This window comes from Alligator mississippiensis, chromosome 11, assembly GCF_030867095.1.
Source record: "Alligator mississippiensis isolate rAllMis1 chromosome 11, rAllMis1, whole genome shotgun sequence".
Lineage (NCBI taxonomy): Eukaryota > Metazoa > Chordata > Crocodylia > Alligatoridae > Alligator > Alligator mississippiensis.
The window spans coordinates 64,568,337-64,578,157 of NC_081834.1; the positions used below are offsets into that span (position 1 = coordinate 64,568,337).

The following is a 9,821-nucleotide window of genomic DNA, read 5'->3' on the forward strand; positions in this document are numbered from 1 at the left end:
CTCCTTGTAGGCCTTGCTTTCCAAGCCCTTCATCATCCTTGTTGCCCTCTCAAACATCTCCATGGCCTTGTCCAATGTGGGGCCCAAAACCCCACCTGACGCTCTAGATCAGCGCAAACCAGCATGCAGCAGACAGGTGCTATCACCTCACATCTGGCACCTAAAATGCTTTCATCCACACATCCACAAACCTATACATTCAGTGCAGCTGCATCACACTGCCGGGTCCTATACAGGCTGGGATCCACCAAGACCCCCACTACCATCCCAAAGGTGCTGCCTTCCAGACAGATATTTTCCCCGAAACCTTGGATGGGGAAAAGGGGATAATCTCCCCCCAAGCCTGGTGGTGGTGGTGGGGGGGTGGAATTTGCCACAACTGGGTCTGTCCCTCCTTCAGCCAGCAGTTCCATGTTTGTTTCTTTTACAAAAAATATTATTTCTATAACTATAAATATTAATGTATGTGTGTGTTTGTTTATATCTATAACTATCTATGTGTATCAATATATATATATATACATACATATATATATATATATATATAACTCCACCTCCCACACTCTGCCAAGTGGCCCCTGTGGTTCACTTGGCAGATCAAAGCACATTACACAGTGCCCATGCACCCATCTCCATTCCTGTACCCCCACCCGCTGCCATCCTCAGAGGGCTTGTCCCTGGATAAGTCTATGCCAGACCCCTCTCCACCAGGTGAGGTCTTCCATTTCTTTCCCATCATCCTCTTCTGTCTTCCTGTGGTACCAGTACATTTCACTGAACCCCATTTTAATACAGTCCTCGACTGTGAGGTCTGAGTGTCTGTTGATGAGCAGGTCCCTGGCTTTCCACAGTTCAGACCTGAAGCAGGAGATAAACTGGCCGAAGTGAGCTGCCGGGGTCCCTTGCTGTCTGGTCAAGTGACCATAGAGGACCACTTTCCTGGTCTGGTCTCTGAAACCTGTCCCCAGAAGGAGGAGCACACGGACTTCCTTCCACACCGCCCTGGCGTATGGGCAGTCTCAGAAGAGGTGGTCGATCATTTCCGCCTGCCAGCAGCAGGTCTGTTTTGGGCAGTTTGATGGACCTCTCTGCTCTGCGCTGTTTCTCCATGACTGAATGGGGAGTGCCCAGTGGGCTGCCTGCCAGTTCAGGTCCTTGTGCTTCTTCTGCAGATCCTTGTGGAAGACTCGCTCCCACACAGCCTGGCAACTATCACCAGGTAGTAAGTCTATAGGCAATATGGTGCCTCTTTCCCTTACCACCTTCCCTATCCCATGGTGGTTCACCAGGGTCACTAGGGGATGAGAGCAGGACCTGGGGGCAGGCATTGCCTGCAGGGGAAGGGGGCATCTCAGGGGGCTGTGGTGCAGACCTGCTTTGCTGGGTGCGGGGAGCAGGGTGGGAATGCAGCCCTCAGGCCTGGGTAGGTGGCTGCCAGGGAGGGAGGGGCAAACCCCATTCCAGCTGCCCCTGGGCTGAATGCAGAGCCCTAGGGTATTAACCCTTTCCTGCTTGCACTCCAGTAGTGTGGAAGGGGCCACACAGCGGCTCCCAGAACAGATATATGACCTTGCTCCCAGGGTCCTAGGACATGGCTAAGGGTGTGTGGGAGCTGGCTTGTGGTTGCAGAGGAAAGACAGTGGTTGTGGGGCATCCAGGCTGGGTGGGTGTGTCAGGGCAGGGGGCCAGGGCCTGGGCTGGGGGCTGCAAGGGAGGAGGAGCAGGGAGGAAGGTCTCAGGGAAGGGGTTACACCTTGCTTCCTGCCCTGGGGGACCTTTCAGCTTGCTCTCTCCTGTGGGACACTGGGTGCTGCTGACAAGTCTGAGACCTGACACGGCTCATTGCATGGATTTTCTCCCATGCGGGGAGGCGGTAAAAGCCCTGCAAGGAGCAGACTCCAGCCCTCCGGCCTCTCCCTGAGAAGGCAGCAGGAAGCAGATGTGGGGGCGGCAGAGCACCAAGTTCTCCCTTTGTGGGCTTTCACTGGAACCAGAGCTCTCTCCTTCTACCACCATGGGTTCATTGAGGCAGGTCCTGCCAGACCAACTTGGTGGCCTTCTATGACCAGGTCACAAGATCCTTGGACACAGGGTTAGCAGTGGACATAGTCTTTCTGGACTTTAGGAAGCCCTTCGACACTGTCTGTCACTCCATTCTCATTAAAAAACTAGGGAACTGTGGTGTTGACGCCTACACAGTCAGGTGGGTCACTAAGTGGCTGGAGGGATGCATCCAGAGAGTGGTGGTGGATGGGTCCTAATCGACCTGGAGGGATGTGGGCAGTGGGGTCCCCCAGGGCTCGGTCCTTGGGCCTCACTGTTAAACATCTTCATCAGTGACTTGGATGAGGGGGTAAAAAAGCACCCTGTTCAAATTTGCTGATGACACTAAGATGTGGGGGGAAGTGGGCATGCTAGAAGGGAGGAATAGGCTGCAATCAGACCTAGACAGGATACAGGGGTGGGCGGATGAGAACAGGATGGGTTTCAACACTGACAAGTGCAAGGTGCTGCACCTGGGAGGAAGAACCAGCAGCATACTTACAGGCTGGGGAACTCCCTTCTCGTCCGTGCAGAGGCAGAAACGGATCTTGGAGTCATTGATGCCAAAACAAACATGGGCCCACAATGTAGGGATGCAGACAGGAAGGCCAACCATACCTTGTCATGCATCCACAGATGCATTATGAACAGGTCCAAGGAGGTGATCCTTCCCCTCTGTGAGACACTGGTCAGGCCGCAGTTGGAGTACTGCGTCCAGTTCTGGGCACTGCACTTCAGGAGGGATGTGGACGACACGGTGAGGGTCCAGAGGAGGGCCAGTTGCATGATCAGGGGGCAGCAGGGCGGGCCCTATGAGGAGAGGGTACGGGACCTGAACCTGTTCAGCCTCCACAAGAGAAGGCTGAGGAGGATCCTAGTGGCCATTTACAAACTAGTCAGAGGGGATCAGCAGGCATTGGGGGAGTCCCTGTTCCCCCGAGCACTGCCAGGAGTGACTAGAAATAACAGTCACAAGCTGACAGAGAGTAGATTCAGACTAGATATCAGGAGGCGCTACTTCACTGTCAGGGCAGCTAGGATCTGGAACCAACTTCCAAGGGACGTGGTGCTGGCTCCTACCCTGGGGGTCTTTAAGAGGAGGTTAGATGAACACCTTGCCAGGGTCGATTGACCCCAGTACTCTTTCCTGCCATGGCAGGGGGTACGACTTCATCTGCTCAGGTCCTTTCCTACCCTACCAACTATGAAACTATGAAACTATTTGGTCCCATTTCCCCTACCTGGTGCCAGTGCCCGGTTTGTGACCCATGGACTCAGGCATGTGGGTGGGTCTTGTCCACTTGCAGTGATGGCCTCAGGCCAGAGGCCCCCTGGCACCAGGTGCAGAGGCTGTGTGGGGCAGGCTCTGTTGATCTCAAAGCCAAGGCCCTCATCCTTCCACAGGCTGCTGCCCATCTCCACCAGCCCCCGGCAGGATCTTGCCCAGCCTAGGGGAGCCTGTCCCAGAGAGGGAGGGTGACTCATTTCCCATCACCACCTCCCTGCAGGCTATGGAGGCTCAGCCCTGCTCCCTGGCCTAGCAGCCAGCTCCCTTGACAGCAGGATTGGGGTCATCTCAGTGCAGAGCCAGGGCTGGAGCTGGGTCTTGGTCTCTCCCTGCACCTGATGTTACCCAAAAATTAGGCTACTGACAAAAGTTGGTTTCTTTTCAGTGGGGTAGTTTATTGCTAAGGGTACTGGAGAGTTATAGACTTATTAGAGACCATTCACTTATTAGAAATTGCGTTACCCTACCATACGCACACTCACACACATACATACATACATACATTCTCGCAGATGACACACTTACATAATCCATCCCAAGGGTGCTGCAGGTATGGATGGCCAGTCCCTATCCATTGATGGAGTGGAGTATCTGACCTGGCACGCAGAGGCACGGGCTCTGGTGGTGAAGCAGGTTCTTTCCCCTGTCATCCTTTCTCTTGCCCCTTTTATACAGTTTGTGTTGCTGGGCAAGGTTTCTGGATGCTGCTTCTTCAGGCATGTGCTGCTTGGTCAGCAAGTAACCAGCTCTCCCTTATCCCACCAGTTGGAACTGGTTTTCTTGTCATGGATGTTGCACAGGCATTTGGCCTTCAACTGTCTACTTCTAACTGCTGACATTACAACTTCTCCTTTCTTAGCTGTTTTGTTTTTTCATATCATCTGCTTCTTCTTTATTAGTCATACATACTGCAGTCATACCCTCCATTGCTTACAAGACCTATTCGTGATACATTTTCTAACTGACTGGCTACTTTCCCCGCTTTGACTCAGTCTCTTGCCTTAGCTTTCCCTAGGCTGGCAACTGAGTTTTAGCCAAGTAGGTTTAAATAGGCCAACCATACTGGGACCAGGGAATGTCCGGCCCGAGATACCTCCCAAACCTTACTACCAATTTTAGCTAACCCCTTTAAAATGCCTCCTAACAGCTAGTCAGAGAGAGGAACAGATTTTAGTAGCTTCCCATAAAAGCAACAAAAACAAGATATCTGCTTAGCCTCCGAAGGGCTGGATAATGATGAATAATTTAATTTTTTCATATCATCTGCTTCTTCTTTATTAGTCATATATATCGCATTCATACCCTCTATTGCTTCCTAGGCTTATTAGTGATAAATTGTCTAACCTAGTGGCTACACTGGGGCCTGTGGGGAGCTGTTGCTCTGTGGCATAACTGCTATGGCCTGATCCTGCAAACCTACCTGCCAAAGCCAGGGAAGTGGGGCCAAGCTCAGGGTGGGCAATACCTCCCAGCAGCCTCAGGGCACAGAGCAGTAATCTGTGGCGGGGGAAGTAGTAGGTGCTGTGCAGCAGAGGGGGCAGAAGGGGCATTCTCCTAGGCAGCCCCAGTAGACCCCAGTCCTAGACAGGGGCTTATACATTGCCCCAGCCTGAGGGAAGGGTGGAGTGGGAAGGGGCCTGCCCTCCTGCAGCAGATGATTGGCCAGGCAGAGGTGTTGGCTTCTGTGGGGAGGAAGACAAAAAGAGAAGTTGACGTGAGCAGGTGTGAGAGTTACCAGAGCCCCACTGCCAGCTGCCCTGTGATGATGCAGCAGCTTCTTCTCCTCCTCCCTGGCCTCTTTGTGGCATGGGGGTCCCTGCTCGGTGTGCGGAGGGCCCAGATTCTGGAGCTGGGACTGGTGGGGTGCTTGTGCAAGATTTGGGGTGGGTCTTGCCCCACCACTGACCCTTGCTTTCTTTGCAGCCTTCCCCATGTCATCCCCCATGCCCTCCTTGCCACCCCACATGGAAACCCAGATTCTTCAGCTGCTGGTGACCATGGTCTTCCGTGACACCACCAGATCAGCTGGCACCCAGGGCACTGTACTGCCAGGTGATGTCCCTACCCATGCCATGGACTGTGGTACCTGCCCCATCCGCTTCTACCAGCCCTGGGCCCGTCAGGGGATGTCCCCTGAGCAGTGGGATGACCTGGAGAAAGCTATTCATCTCTACCTGGGTGCTTATCACACAGACAATTGTCACCATGGTGCAAGGGACTGGTGTGAGCTGTGAGTATAAAGAGCTTGGGGTGGGGGCTGAGCACTGACACGCTCGTTGCAGCTGTCTCCCACCTGGCAGGGTTGGGGCCACCAGGGTACTTGTGGTGCCCGGCACTGGACAATGCCCCTTTGAGTGGATGCAGGCAGGACCCAAGATTGATTGGAGAGGGCCTGCCAGACCCTGCATATTTTAATGGCTGTCAGAGGAGGTACCAGGAGGATCTTGTAAAGATTAAATGGTTGTCTAGCCACAAAGAAAGGATAGTGTCCTTGGCACCGTGTCACCATCCCCTCACCTTCCCAATAGCCCCATCCCTGCTCCCCTGAGCCTGACTATGTACCCCAAATCCTCTTCCAGTCCCCTTTGTGATCCAGATCCTCATGGGCTGTGAGATCCTTCCCAATGGCACCTCCCATAGCTTTTACCTGAGTGCACAGGACAGGCACAACTTGGTGAGGTTCAACCTGGCCACGGGTGAGTGGGGGGCTGCACCAGGGGATAAGATGGCCCAGTGGATTCGCTGTAGTTTCTTCCAGGACTGAGTCACATCCAGCCATCTCCAGTTCCTGCTCCAGTACATGTGCATCACTGAGATCCTGAGCTTTGCCTACTATGGGAAGGAGACACTGAAGAGGCAGGGTGAGGCCAGACCTGCACTGGCATAATCCCCCCTGCCCTCCCGCTCCGCCACCCGCTGGCTGACATGGAGCTGTCTGCTGGGGAGGAAGCAGTTGCTGCTTCTATCCAGGCCTTGCCTGGGCTGAGATGCAGCTGTCTCTAGGATGAGGCACCTCCACTGGGATCCTTCATGCAGCTGGATGTGCAGTTGCCTTTTGTGTCATGGATATCCTAGCCATGCCTCTGTGTGCCATCCCCAGAACGCCCGGTGGCTGTGGTGTTTGCCCGGCAGTCTCCTGTTGCTGCAGAGCTCTCACTGCTGCTGGTTTGCCGGGTCACTGGCTTCTACCCACGGCCCATTCGCGTGACCTGGCTGCAGGACGGTGAGGAGGTGACTCCAGGCCAGGGGCTCAACTCCAGCGACCTCCTGCCCAATGCCGACCTGACCTACCAGCTGCGCATTGTCCTGGCCATTGACCCAGGAGCTGGGCACAGCTATGCCTGCCATGTGGAGCACAACAGCTCGGGGCGCCAAGGCCTTGTTGTGCATTGGGGTAGGTGTGGGGTAGAACTGGGTATGGGGGGATGCTCTTAGTGCTGGGGAGTGGCCAGCCCCCTTGAAACCAGTGGCTGCCACCCATGGCTGGCTCCAGCCCCCTGCCTCCATGCTCCTGGCTTGGGTGTTGCAGGTTCCCTCCTCTGGGTTTCAGTTGTAGAGTAGCAAGGGGCACGAGGGATGTAGGGATGGGGTGAGTAGACTGGGGAGGTTGGTGGGGCAGGATGGGCAGCCCAGACACCAGATTTCCATGTAAGTGTTGTGGCGGGGTGGAGCAGAGGCAGCAGGGGCTCCTGGGAGGCAGGTGAGGGGTTGCTGTGGTTCCACTCCCAGCTCTCCCACTCCTTTAGGTCCTGGAGGGCACTGGGCAGTGGGCCTGGCTGTGGGCATTGTCATTTCATTGCTGGCTGCAGCAGGTTTGGCCGCTGTCCTGTGGTGGATGAGACACTGTGAGTCCTTCTCCCTTCCCCAGGGGACAAAGGGTTGGTGCCCACAGCCTGTGCACCCTGAGCACACCACCCTCTGTCTCTCCTTGCAGGATCCACGTGGTCAGAGCAGAGAAACAGTATGGGACTGTAGCTGTTTCCTGCACCCCTGAGTTCTTCAGTGGCTGTGGTCCTTCACCTAAGCAAAACCAGCCAGGCCCCAAACCCTTTGGTCAGCAAAAAGGGGTTGGTCAGGCTAGAAGCCCAGACACTTGAGTTGCATGCTAGCTCTGGTGGGAGAATGATGTTGGGTGGCAGGTGTGGGTGTAGTTAGGGTCAGGTTTGGCTGGGAGCCAGGGCACCTGGATTCTCTCTCGGGTTAGGGAGGGGATTGGGGCTGGTGTGCTAGAGCAAAGGGGACTGGGAAACAGGATGCATGCTTTCCCTTTCATTTGATGTATCCAAAATAAAATCCTTGGGATCAATCCTGACTCCTTCTCATCATGTCTTTTCTAATTCTGCCCTTAGGCAGGGGGCATAGCTAACAGAGAGGGCATCTGCGGCTGCAGAGGCTGTTACACCTTGGCCCAGGCAAGGTATTGATACAAGCAGTGATAGCTCCCTCCCTCAAAGGCAGATTCATGTCAGCCAGAAGGGCTTATCCAAGTCTGGCCTCACACTGCCTCTCCAGCATCTCCTTTGCATAGTAGATGAAGCTTAGGGCCTTGGTAATTCTAGTGTTACAGAGTAGGAATTGCAGCTGGCTGGACATACCCCAGTCCTGGTTGTATCCCTCGTGGATCCTCTGGGCTTCTCAACACTGGTATGGCCCCACAGCCTCCCATGGCCAGAGAGAAGACCACCAAGTCCTGCCTATCCTGTAAGGTTCTGGATCATGAAGGGGATGGAAGAGGAGTGGGGTGATGGGCACTGTCAGGCTTGGGGAGCAGAGAGGGAACTGATGGGCAGCCTACAACTTGGTGTCATGATGCCAGGGCCTCACCAACCCCATCTTCATGGCTGGATGAGAACTTTAGCATTGCACAGTCATCCTGGAACCTCCTCTGATAGCCTTTAAAATACCCAGGCTGTGTCAGAGCAACCCCCATCCCCAAACCCCACAGGGGTCCGCCCTGGATTCTCCCATGTGCGTGTTGTCCAGTTCCAGGGACCATAAGAATCCTGATGGCCTTGATCCTCCAGGGACATGGTGGAAGATAGATACAATGAGCGTATCAGTGTTCAGCCACACCCTGCAGTCCCAGTACTTACAGCCTATGCTGGCATCGCACGCTGGCAGTCATCTTGGTGATGAGTACCAGGTAGAAATACACAGCTTGCTGCAGGTCACCCCACAGCTTGGGGACATCCTTGGTGAGCCCAGGGGTGACAGCAGTGGATGGGCAGGTGTCATAGTCCAGGACATGGGTGGAATGTTGTGGAAGAGCATGGTCATCAGAAGCTGGAGTGTGTTGGACCCCATGGGGAGTGGAACAGGGAAAGCTGGGGATGGCATAGGGAAGACTTGGGGAAAGCAAGGGTCAGAAGTGGGACAATGCCCACCCCTGGCCTTGAAGAGGCCCCCGGGTATGCAGCCCCGTGCACTCTGTCTGGCACCAGCCATAGGATTAGGATCCTGCATGCACTGAGAAGAGCCCCGCACACCACAGAGAGTCTAGGGAAGCAGAGGGGAAGCTGAGGCATTGCTGCAGTCAGGAGGAGGGACACAGTTGCTCTCGCAGCTGCCTATGCCAACTAATTCCCTGGCCTGGGAGCCACTGTGCACCCTCTTTCCTCCTAATGGTTAGGAAGCAGGAAAGGGTTAATGCCCTGCAGCTCCCTATCTAAACCAGGGGCAGTTGGGCTTGGGTTTGCCCCCTCTCTCCCTAGCAGGTGTCTCCCCAGGCCTGGGGCCACATTTGTACACTGCTCCCCTAACCCTGCAATGCCCTTCTGGAGGGGCCGACATCATAACTCTCACCCAGAGCCAAGAAGTCAATGCTACTATGAAGGACCTTGTCATACAGGGGCTGCTACAAAGAGAACTGCCCCCATCCAGTGGCCATGGCCCGCCTGCCCATAGGATTGGGGCCCTAGAGCTGGTTGTCCCCACACCAGGTTGCATCAGCACCACGGACAGGGCCTACGGGGCAGCAGCTGGGTCTTCAGGAGGCTTCTCCAGGCCTTCCTGCTCTGCCAATGATCAGGCCTCAGCCCTGCCAGGGGTAGGAAGGGGGAAGACACCCCGAATCACATGCAAATGAGCCTGGCTCTTGGCGTATTAGGTCAACATTGGCCCCCTCCCTCATGGATGAAGGGAAGGATATTTTTACTGAGTTTTGTCTATTTCTTAAATTGTGCAGGGTCCTATAGAGTCTGGGATCCACCAAGACCCCCAGCTCCATCCTCAAAGTGCTGCTGTCCAGCCAGACATTCCTCTGCAAACCTTGCATGGGCATCTAGGATAATCTCTCCCCTGGGGGTGGGGGGTGCATTTGCCAGCACTGGGTTTCCCCTTCTTTCAGCCAGCTGTTCCCAGTGGGAGCAGGGCCTGGGGGCAGGCATTGCCTGCAGGGGAAGAGGGCATCTCAGGGAGCTGTGGTGAAGACCCTGCATTCGGTGTGGGGGGAGCAAGGTGGGATTGCAGCCCCCAGGGCTGGACAGGCAGC

General features: G+C 55.0%; 1 pseudogene; it reads left to right on the top strand.

Annotated features, from left to right (window-relative positions):
* Positions 1–5,096: 5,096 nt before the first annotated feature.
* Positions 5,097–7,306, top strand: LOC132243909 (antigen-presenting glycoprotein CD1d-like; annotated as a pseudogene).
* The last annotated feature ends 2,515 nt before the right edge of the window (positions 7,307–9,821 follow it).